The following is an 11,212-nucleotide window of genomic DNA, read 5'->3' on the forward strand; positions in this document are numbered from 1 at the left end:
AACGCACAAAATATCAAGACACCGAGGAGGCATAAAAATACTGCCCGGTCTTCTGCACAAATATTTTAACATGGAATCCAAGAGGAACGGTTTGACCTGACTTCTACCAGGCTGCCTACCTTGACGTGCTTACCACCCTTCTGCGAAATGGTACCCAGCACCCCGGCGGTGGGATGGGGTGTCAAAGAGGTGATCGATCACTGGGAACAAAAACCCCAAAGGGACCGGACTGTATCTCACTGAACAAAGCATGTGATGCCCTCCACCAGCACCCTGCCCCCAGCCCCGATTCCTTCCCAGTTGAATTCCCAGCCCTCCTGCCTCCCCACAAAGTCCCCACCTTCTCTTACCTTAATTCTCGACCATCGGCGGAGACACAGGAAGATGCTATGGCCAGGCAAACGTACCTTTTGATGGCCGGAGCCGCCTGCCCCGTTTTGGAGCAGCTCAGTGCTGGCCCGAGCAGGGCCTGGCGATCTTGTGCCCTCCCCTTGCTACTTTCTACCCTTCTAGCAGAGCCTAAACGAGGCATTTCCTGCTAGCTATCTATTAAGAATGCAGAAAATGTACTCCAACAAGTCAATCGGGTTGGGCACCTGCAGGAATGAGGAAAATAGGTAGTTCTTTTTTTTTTTTATTTCTTTCTTTTTGCATTAAAAAAAAAGCACTTAGCGATATTGTCTCTTAAAGTGGGCGGCCAATTGTTTGCCCGGAAACCACACACAGAGTAGTAATGTCTGAAGCCTCAGTGGCTTCCAAGTGATGCGACTTTCAGTCTCTGGAACCGAGAGAAACTTTGGCTGGTCTCTAGTTTCTTCCTCTCTCCCCTTAGGAAGAGAAGGGGAGCCCAGCCCCCTATAGGATTCTGGACTTTCTCAGGCTTCCATGGGCCCAGAGGGATTGAGGACTTCTCCAGGCCGGCAAGAGATGCAGCAGTTCAGGACTCCAGCTGCAGGTCTGGAGCAAAGGAGTTCCAGTCCTCGTTCTGAAAAATCTTCAATAGTAAAGTGGCACCACCATTCAGACCCCAAAGCCTGGAGCCGTTCTTTGCTTCTCCCATTCTCCGTTTCAATCACATGAATTTAACAGATATTTATTAAACACCTACTATATGCCAGGCACTATTCTGGGAGTTCTGTTCCATAGTGAACAAAACAGACCAAATCCCTGCCTTCCCGGAATAAATACACACACGTTTTATGTTTGTACGTTATATGGACCTGTCAGATGGCAGTAAGTACTGCAAGGCGAAATTAATCAGGAAAATGAAGCCGAGACAGGGAACAGGAAGTGCCTCATTTATCCAAGGCGGTCGTGAAAGACTTTTCTGATAAGGTGATGTTTTATCAGAACCCGGGGTGGGGGGCTTTCCTGATATCTGAGGGAACATCTAATACAAAAGGTGGGTTCACACCCGGCTTGTTCACAGAAGGACGAGGTGGCCAGTGCGGCTGGAGAGGTGGAGGGAGGAGAGATGGGGCACAGACAGTATCCCCGGCCACGCTTAGGCTGTTGGGCTTTTCCTCTAAGTGAGAAGGAAACCTGTTGATGGTTTCCATCCTTTCTCTCCACCTCCACCTTTCTCACCCTCGTCCAAACCCCCATCATTTCTCCCCGGGACCACAGCCTTCTAACTGACTCAGTACTTCCACCCTTTGCCCTTTCTAATCCTTCACCCCAAGACAGCCAGAGTGATCGTTTGAGGACATGCATCGAATCCTGTCACTCCTTGGTGAAAATCTTCCAGTGGTGTTTGTTCCTGGCCCGTAACCCACCCCCCCACCCCCGCCCCACCGCCTTGCTGTCTGTCCTCATCTCTTACCACCGTCCCCTTCGCTCCACAGGTTAAACCCCCTGCCGTCTTCACACTGACTGTTTTCTCTCCCCGGATGCTCTCCCCGCTGACACCCTCCTGGCTTGCCCTCCCCTTCATTTAAACCTGGGCTCAATCACTTCTTCCGAGAAGCCTTCCTTCATCATCCTATCCACGTCAGCAGCATCTCTCACACTCTGTCCTCTTACCCCACGTCCTATTTCCTCACAGCACTTTTCACCTCTGGACGCCATATTGCATATTTATTTGTTTACAGTTAGTTGGTTGCCCCTTCTAAAATCATGCCTGGTATATAGTAGGGGCTCAGTAAATATTTGTTGAGTGACTGAATGAGTAGTGGAGGGAGAGAAAATTAATCAGGTATTGACACAAGTCGACAACCACAATGGTAATGGATCAATATCTGGCGCAGGAGAGCCTGTGATAAGGAAGCCTGACTTCATCAGCAAAGGTAGGGTTATCTTCCTTGTGCAAATAATGCTCCAGCTGAGATCCAAGAGGCTGAGAAGGAGTTAACCACGCAAAGAGGGGAGGGATGACTGGCCCAAGCGGAGGAAACAGCATGTGCAGCAGTCCTGTGGCGGGAGGGGCCTGGGAAATATGAGTCATAGGGAAAAGGAATGGAGACAGTGGGAGAGAGCGTGGTGCAAGGTGAGCTGGAAAGGTAAGCAGGGGCCGGAGTAAGAAGGGTTTCGCAGGCCCTATTGAAGAATTTTGTCTCTTTCCCAAGCAGCAGCAGAAGAGGAAGCTATTTAAAGGTTTTATGGAGATGTGTGTTGAGGAGAGTGGGGAAGGGGAGGGAGTGACATAATCAGGTATGCATTTGTTTTCTTTTTTTAATTTATATTTGATATATCCCACGGCTTGCACAATCTTAATTCCTCAACCAGGGATCGAACCTGCACCCTCGACAGTATGAGCGCAGAATCCTAACGACTAGACTGCCAGGGAAATCCCGATACGCATTTTGTAAACCTCTGTCTGACCGCAGTATAGACAAAGGATGGAGGAGCACATGGCCGTGAATAGACCAGTTGGAAGGCTGCTCGCGTGGTCTAGGGGAGAGGTGACGGTAGCTGCATCTGGGGGTTGAGGTGGAAGCAGAGAGAAGTGGATGGACTCAAGATGTAGTATTTAGAAAATGAAATCGACAGATTTGATACCAAATTGGATATAGGGAATGAGGGGGTCTCAAGGATAACTCCTAGGTTTGCGGGTTGCATAACTTGATTGATTAGAGTGCCTTTCACTGAGCTATGAAACATCGCAGGTGTGTCTTCTTTACGAGAGGAAGTAAAGATTTCTGTCTGAACATGTTGATTTTGAGGAATCTTTGAGCTATCTAAGAAGGGATGATAGTAGTCAGTCGGGAGAGAGGTCTGAGTTGGAGCTATAAACTTGGAAGCCGATGTTATGTAGATGGTCATTGAAGCCTTGGTCTCTAACTCACCCAGGGAGAGTAGAGAGTGAGACATAAAAAACAACTAAACCACTCTAAAAAATACGGGGGGAAAAAAGAACAAAGACCTGCTCGTGTAACTGCAACATTTACCGGCCAGGTGGAAGCAATGAGCCAGCAGACATTACTGAGAAAGAATGGCAAAGGAGGAAGGATGAACATCCGGAGAGTGTCAGGACCCTACAGCCCAAAGAAGAGCATGTTTCAAGATGGTGGAACCCATCACCTGGGTCAAATGCTGCTGAGAAGTGGGAGAATCTGATGCCTGAAAAATTTCTGTTGGATTTAGTAGCGTGCAAGTCATAACTGACTTTCGTGAGAGATGTTCGCTGGAGTGATGAGGCCAGAGGCAGACTCCAGTGGGATGGGAGAAGAGGAAACTATGGACAATGTGAGAAGGACTTTGCAAGAGTTTGGAGGTGAAAGAGAGTGGAAAGATTGAGCAGAATCTGGGAGTGAGAGTATGAGCCGTTGACTGATTTTGTTGTTCCTTTTTCTTGAAGGGATAGATTTCAACATGATTAAAGGCCAATGGAAAGGATCCAGTTCAGAGCAAGAGACTGAATATACTACAAAAAGAAGGTATTGTTAATAATATAAAATATTGGAGAAAGCAAGAGGAGAGGATGGGATCAAATCCAGGTAGAAAGATGGGCTTTAAATACAAGGAGAGACTGTTTTGTTGTAAGAGGAGGAAAGGGGCATAGGATGGTCCCAGACAGACAAAGTTTATAACCTTGGTACCTACGGTAGATATTTATCTACTTATTTTCAGTGGGAGGAGAATTGGACTAGGAGGCAAGAGATCCTGACTTTTATATAGGATCTTCCCCTAAATAGATTCACAGCTTTGGGGAAGTTCTCATTTCTTTGCCCATTTTTTTTTTATCTTTTATTTATTTTTTTTTGAGGTACACGGGCCCCTCACTGTTATGGCCTCTCCCATTGCGGGGCACAGGCTCTGAACGCGCAGGCTCAGCGGCCACGGCTCATGGGCCCAGCCGCTCCGCGGCATGTGGGATCTTCCCGGACTGAGGCACGAACCCATGTCCCCTGCATCGGCAGGCGGACTCTCAACCACTGCACCACCAGGGAAGCCCTCTTTGCCAATTTTTAAAGGAAGAATGCTCTATTAGATGATCTCTAGGATTTCTTACAGCTGTGCTTATACTAAGTAAATCAAGAGAATGTGAAATTCAAAATGGTAGAAAATTAACAACCTGAAATGCTTACTTTTTATTGTTTTCAAATGCAGTGCTCACTTCCAGTTCAAGGTGATGGACCTAGGCAATGTATTTAATCTCATCTTCCCTCCCAAATCCCACTAAAACGCCCAAAGAAATATACAAATAAGAAGAAAAATAAATCCAGAGCAGTGCTAGAAAGCCCGAAAAGGTATCACCTTCAGACCAGATAAATATAATGGCTAATAGTTATTCAGCACTTCCGGTGGGCCAGCTACTGCACTAAACAATTTACATGTATTAAACCACTTAAATAATTCTACAGGGTAGGCACTATTTTTATCCAGTTTTTAAAATGAGTAAACAGAGCCACAGAGAGGTTAAGAGTTTGTCCAACCCAGGCAGTCCGACTCTAGAGTCTGTACGCTAAACCACCGTTGTGTGACCTTTCAGAAACAATAGGATATTTCTAGAAATTATACTGTGGAACCCACATCCTGCTAACACAGGAATAGGAGAAGGATATTGGAGAAAGAATTATGAATCCTCCAAATAGAGCCCCAGAAAAACTCAGAATTCGCAGGGGCTAGGAGCTAGTGTGAGTCATGGAACAGAAAGTAGAGAAGTTAAAGGTCTGCCAAAGCAGCTGGGCCATTCTCCAACTCTGCGCACAGTGTCTTGCTGTAGTGTTCAGCCCTGGCCATAGCCAGTGAGAGCAGCTTTCTAAATAAAGCCCTTCTTGTGCGCAGAAAGGGAGCCCAGCATCGACTCTGTGGTTGGAGAGAGAAGTGAGGTGTGTCCGGGTAATCTGGGGGCCACCATAAGGATATGGAGACAAAGGACATGTTGGCACAGCAGTTAAATCCTCTAAACCACGATACACCCAATAAGACACTTTCCCCACCTCTGACTGCCACCTGTTCCCCATCCATGCTTCATAAATGGGAACCCTCCTGTTGGCACATCCTAACCATTCACGCACACAGCTCTGCCACATTCCGAGAGAAAACCTGTCAGGTGAATAGTGATTCACACCTGCTGAGGACTCCAACCAGGTTACCAAAATGTAGCCAAGTCCTTCATATGAATGGCTTGTCACCAGACATTTCAGGAAAATCAACAGCACCATGGAGAAACACTGGGATGAACAAGAAAACCACTGATTTCTGAGGGAAAAGTTAGTTAGTGTGGAAGATGTTTTTAAAATTCTACCTTATATCTTGAGAGATGTCTAAGAGAATATTGCATCCCTAGAACAAAAGTAGTCTGCTAAGAAAAGCAGTCAGAGAATAAGACAGAGTTACAAATGGGAAACAATTGCTGAAATAAAACAGGTCAATCGCAATGGGCATAACTTGAAAATGGTCTTAGTAGCTTGGAAGCCAAGCCATGGAAGATCAGTAGGACAGACTATGGACAACAAATGAGTATTTCATATTTTTATAGGTTTCAAATCAGTAGGAAACAAGTGGATGAATCATTTGATGGTATCAAGACAATTGGCTATTCATTTGGAAATGAATTAACTTAGAGGCATATCTTAAAGCTCAGTTATCCCCTTTCTCTCCCACTTCAACTTCTCAATCTCTACTGGATCATTTCCATCATTATCCCAACAACCTCCATTTCCATTCCTTTCTTCCTCTTCGCAGCAACACTTCTTGAACTTGTGGTCCATGGTTGGTCATCATCTCTACATCTCACCTTTCCTTTCCACCTAAACCCAGTCCAGGAGGACGTCCATTCTCACCACTCCAACGTATCTGCTCTCGTCAAGGTCACCAATCACCTCAACGTTACTAAATCCAATGACATCTCTGTCCTTGTCTTACTCGACCTCTTAGAGGTGCTTAGCAGGGTTGATCACTTTCTTCTGTTCTTCAGACAACCTCCTCTGGGCTTCCATGGCACCGCTCTCTCCTGTTTTTCTCTGACTTTGCTGCCTCTTTCTTCCCAATCTCCTTTGCTCAACTTCTCAACCTTGGGTTACCTCGGGGATTGATTAGTTCTGGCCTCTCTCCTCTGATGCTATAATCTCTCATTTGATGATCCCAGCCTTCGAGTCATAAATATCTTCCATGTACAATGACTCACAAAGTTACATCTCCAGCCCAGCCCTCTCCCCTAATAGGCACCACAAACATCATATGTTGAAAACTGAGCTCTGAATTCCCCTCACTCCAATTGTTTCTCATGTGTTATGCAAAAGTAAATACCATAAGAGTTAAAGATAGAAACATAAAAATTAAACTACAAAAAAGAATATATAGAAACATATATATGGGAAATATATTACAATAAGTATCATACTGAGATGGGGAAGGTCTTTCTAAGCATGCCACAAAGCTCAGGAGACATAAAGGGAAAGAGTTCCCAATTGACACACAAAAAACTTCTGCAAGACTAAAATCAACATAAAGTTTGAAGACAAAGGGCAGACTGAGATAAACTACTTGCAGTACTTATCACAAATGACTACTATCTATAATAGAAAAAGAACTTCTACAAATCTTTAAGAAAAGCCAAGCAAGTCAATAGAAAACTTGACAAAGGATATGAAGAAGCAAATCCAAGAGGAAGAAATGTCAAGTGAGGAACAGAAGCTTCTCTTCCTTAGTTATTAGGGAAGTACAAATTAAAACGAAGTACCATTTTCAACTATCAGATTGGCAAACACTTTAAAGGTCAATAACACCTAGTATTAACAAAAATATGAGGAATCTGCAGTTTCACACGCCGTTGTAGTGAGTGGTGTTGTGAGTTCAACATTTCTATAGGGCAATTTGGCAGAACCAATCAAAGTTTAAAATATACACATGATTTATAATGTAGCACCACTACTTTATGAAATCTATTTTAAAGAAATACTAGAAGACATTTAAAAATCAACTTGGGGACTTCCCTGGTGGTCCAGTGGGTAAGAATCCATGCTCCTAGTGCAGGGGGGCCCGGGTTTGATCCCTGGTTGGGGAACTAGATCCCGCATGCATGCCACAACTAAGAGTCTGCATGTGGCAACTGAAAGATCCCACGTGCCCCAACGAAGATCCTGAGTGCTGCAACTAAGACCCATCACAGCCTAAATAAATAAATATTTATTTATTTATTTAAAAAATAAATAAATTAAAAAATAAAAGGGTGAATTTTATTTTCAAAAAATCAACTTGCATTTAACAAAAACAATGTTCTGATTTATAATGAGTTAACTACAAGTCAACTGTGAAGCTTCAACATGAACACTATTCATCTGTGCAAACCCCCAGAGAGACAAAACTAAACCAAACTAAAGAATGTCAATCTATAGAGAGGTACAGGAAAAAATTCTCTTTTTATTGGATGGGTAGAGCCTACAGTTATTAAATAAGCAAAGGTAATCTCAGGGGGAGGGGGGCCAGGGGATATTTATCTAAAGTATTTATTAAAATTTTATTATAGTTTATGGTAGGAAATGAAACACACTCGTGTCCCTCCTCCTTTGCTCCTTTATTAATGAATTAGGATTCCCATCATCTAAATTCACAGTCCAATAATAGCCAAGTGTTATCCAAATCTTTTCCTATCGTATTTATTTAGTAGAACTAACACATCCATTAAGACCGCATCCTCTAAAATCAGTGTTGCCTTTGCAATGCTCCACAGCAAAGCAGATGTGTTCATTACAGTTGTGTTAACAATCAACGTCGATCGCCACGTGATCAATTCAGTTTCAGCTGACACCACCATGAGAAGTGCCCTCCCTCTCCCGTTATTGGCATGCCCGACACTTATGCATCTTTGCAGCTCACATACTCTTCCTATGAAGATTTTCCTGACTACCCGCTGCCACATGGAGACAGGATCAGTGCTTCTTTATGGCCCCACTGCTTCCAGGCCAGCCTTCTATCAAGACCAGCAGCACCAGCAGAACCTGCGAAGCCTGTTAGAAATGCAGAATCTCAGGCTCTACCCCAGACCTACTGAATCACAGTCTCTGGGGGTGAGGCCCAGCGTTTTAACTAGTTTTTCAGGTTTCTCATGCTAAAGTTTAAGAAGCACTAACCTAAGTCTACTTGACCAGAGCCTCATCAGTCTCTGGGTACAAATGAAGTCACATTTACATCACTGCCCGAATGACACTAGCTCCCTTGATCACCCACATTTGCAGGACTCCCAAATCCTTTCCAGGTCTGCTCCCTTCTCCCCAAAGCATTTCTGGGAGTGTGTTCACACATGCTCCAGAGTTGATCAGGGCAGTTGCTCACCTCTGATACGCCTGGTCTCCATTGCTGTTCAGTAGGCAACTTTTAAGCTGATAGTTCTGCATAAGCCACTTAAAAGCTAGTCCAGTGCCTCGAGTGCGCAAAGTGTGCTTTGGCCTGGTGGAGTGAGATGTGGGTAACTGCTGCTCACAATGGAAGGCTAAACATGTTATTTTCTGCCCTACAATTTGCATTGATCAATTGAATTGCCCAGCCAAAGGCAACTTGTTTGAATCTCTCCGATTGAAATAGCTTACTCAAGGGTTTCAACCTGTAATTATCCTCTGCTCTCTTGCACATCCATTTCTCTGCAGCATCCCATCAGCATACAAGTGATGTGTGTGTGTGTGTGTGTGTGTGTGTGTGTGTGTGTGTGTACCCACTTTTTTAAAAAGACTTCTAGTTCTGGTCCGGCATGTAAGAAGAAGCTTGGAAGTCACCACTGAATCCTAACAATAAGTAAAAAGCTAAACAAACTAAAAAATCAACAACTCTTCTTAGATTCATAAGAAAAGTGAGATCACAAGGCAAACCGCTGCTCCCAAATTGAAGAGACTGACTGAATTACAATTTACTACAGCAGAAACCACTGAGGGAAGTGGTGCTGGGGCAGGAAATCCTGAACTGTAATCGACAAATTGCCGGAGGCTCAGTATAGACAAATCTGAGAGAGAAAATACTCCAGGGGGACCTAGTCCTCAGTGAGTGTCCACATTTTATGAGTTTTACGTCCAGGACTTCGACCAGGTTCGCACAATAAATATCCGAGAAAAATCCCCTTGTGCTTCCAACAGGCAGAGGGGAAAAGGAACCATTTTGAAATACACCGGAGCACCCGGTTTTTCTTAACAAGGTCTACCCTCAAGAGAGACTAGTTAACCAGAGCCTAACCTACTGGGGTTTTTAGCGGAGCCTAACTGACCTGAGGGAAGGGAAATACTCAACTCCAGCCCCCTCTAGCCATCCTGTCCCACCTAAGGGGGAAGAAAAAACTGGGAAACACTTGTGAGGTTCCCAGTCCAGAGGCATAGGCTCACTAAAAGACTGAGACCTAATCATAGGACTGTAGAATGCCTCCCCTCCCCCAACACCTTACCAGCATACCACTAAGTCCTATTTATCAGAGTTCCTTTCACCTCATACATCATGTCCAGATTTCAAGAAAAAATTTCAAGGCATACTAAGACAAAACACACAATTTCTGGGTTTTTTAAAATTGATCCTCTCAATAGAGAAAAAAATATTTAATAAATTTCAACACACATTCATAATAAAAACTTCAGAAAACTCAGAATGCAAAAGAACTACCTTAATTTGATAAAGGGCATCTGTAAAATACTGACATAATAATAATACATCAAAACTCACAATTTGAAGAAACAGAAACAGAGCAACCATTGGAACCAGATACAGCAGGGATGTTGGAATTACCAGACCAGGAACTTAAAACAACTATGACCAAGTTGCTAAGGGCTCTAAATGGATAAAGTAGACAGTGTGCGGATAGAGGGAAATTCTAAGAAAGAACCGCAAAGAAATGCTAGAGATCAAAAGCACTGTAACAGGGGGCTTCCCTGGTGGCGCAGTGGTTGAGAGTCCGCCTGCCAATGCAGGGGACACGGGTTCGTGCCCCGGTCCGGGAAGATCCCACGTGCCTCGGAGCGGCTGGGCCCGTGAGCCGTGGCCGCTGAGCCTGCGCGTCCGGAGCCTGTGCTCCGCAACGGGAGAGGCCACAGCGGTGAGAGGCCCGCGTACCGCAAAAAAACGAAAAAAACAAACAAACACTGTAGCAGAATTGAAGAATGCCTTTGGTGGGCTTATTAATAGACTGAACACAGCTGAGGAAAGAACTTCTGAGCTTGAGGACATCTCAGTAGAAACCTCTAAAGCTGAAAAGCAAACAGAAAAAAAAGACAGGGGAAAACCCCAACAATATCCAAGAACTGTGAGACAACTACAAAAGGTGTAATACACACGTAATGGGAATATGAGAAGAAGAAAGAAAGGAATTATGTGAAGCAATGATGACTGAGAATGTCCCCAAATTAATGTCAGACACCAACCCACAGATGGAGAAAGCGCAGACAACACCAAGCAGAATAAATGCTAACAAAACTACACCTAGGTATATCAGTTGCAAATTACAAAAAATCTAAGATAAAGAAAAAATTCTGAGAGAAGCTGGAGGGGAAAAAACACCTTACCTATGAGTAGGAGCAAAGATAAGAATGATATCTGATTTCTCAGAAACCATGCAAACAAGGAGAGAGTGGAGTGAAATCTTTCGTGCTGAGAATAATAGTCTACCAATCTAGAATTCTGTAGCCTGTGAAATTATCCTTCAAAAGTGAAAGGCAAATAAAGACCTTCTCAGACAAACAAAAATATGAAGGAATTGCTGCCAGTAGACCTGCCTTATAAGAAATGTTAAAATAAGTTCTTTATTTTATTTTTTGTAAACTATTTAAATTTATTTATTTATTTTTGGCTGCGTTGG

At 44.0% G+C, this 11,212-nt stretch overlaps 1 protein-coding gene across 2 annotated transcripts in view; it reads right to left on the reverse strand.

Annotated features, from left to right (window-relative positions):
- The window catches only part of VGLL1 (vestigial like family member 1), a 31,641-nt gene extending 31,084 nt beyond the window's left edge, over positions 1 to 557 (reverse strand). The window contains exon 1 of one of the 2 annotated variants that reach the window (XM_067023109.1): positions 351 to 525. The gene's annotated coding sequence lies outside the window, so the exon portion shown is untranslated. Of the gene's footprint in view, positions 1 to 350 lie in introns of both variants that reach the window. The other variant, XM_059049592.2, reaches the window with a different exon arrangement.
- Positions 558 to 11,212: the final 10,655 nt, after the last annotated feature.

This window comes from Kogia breviceps, chromosome X, assembly GCF_026419965.1.
Source record: "Kogia breviceps isolate mKogBre1 chromosome X, mKogBre1 haplotype 1, whole genome shotgun sequence".
Classification (NCBI taxonomy): domain Eukaryota; kingdom Metazoa; phylum Chordata; class Mammalia; order Artiodactyla; family Physeteridae; genus Kogia; species Kogia breviceps.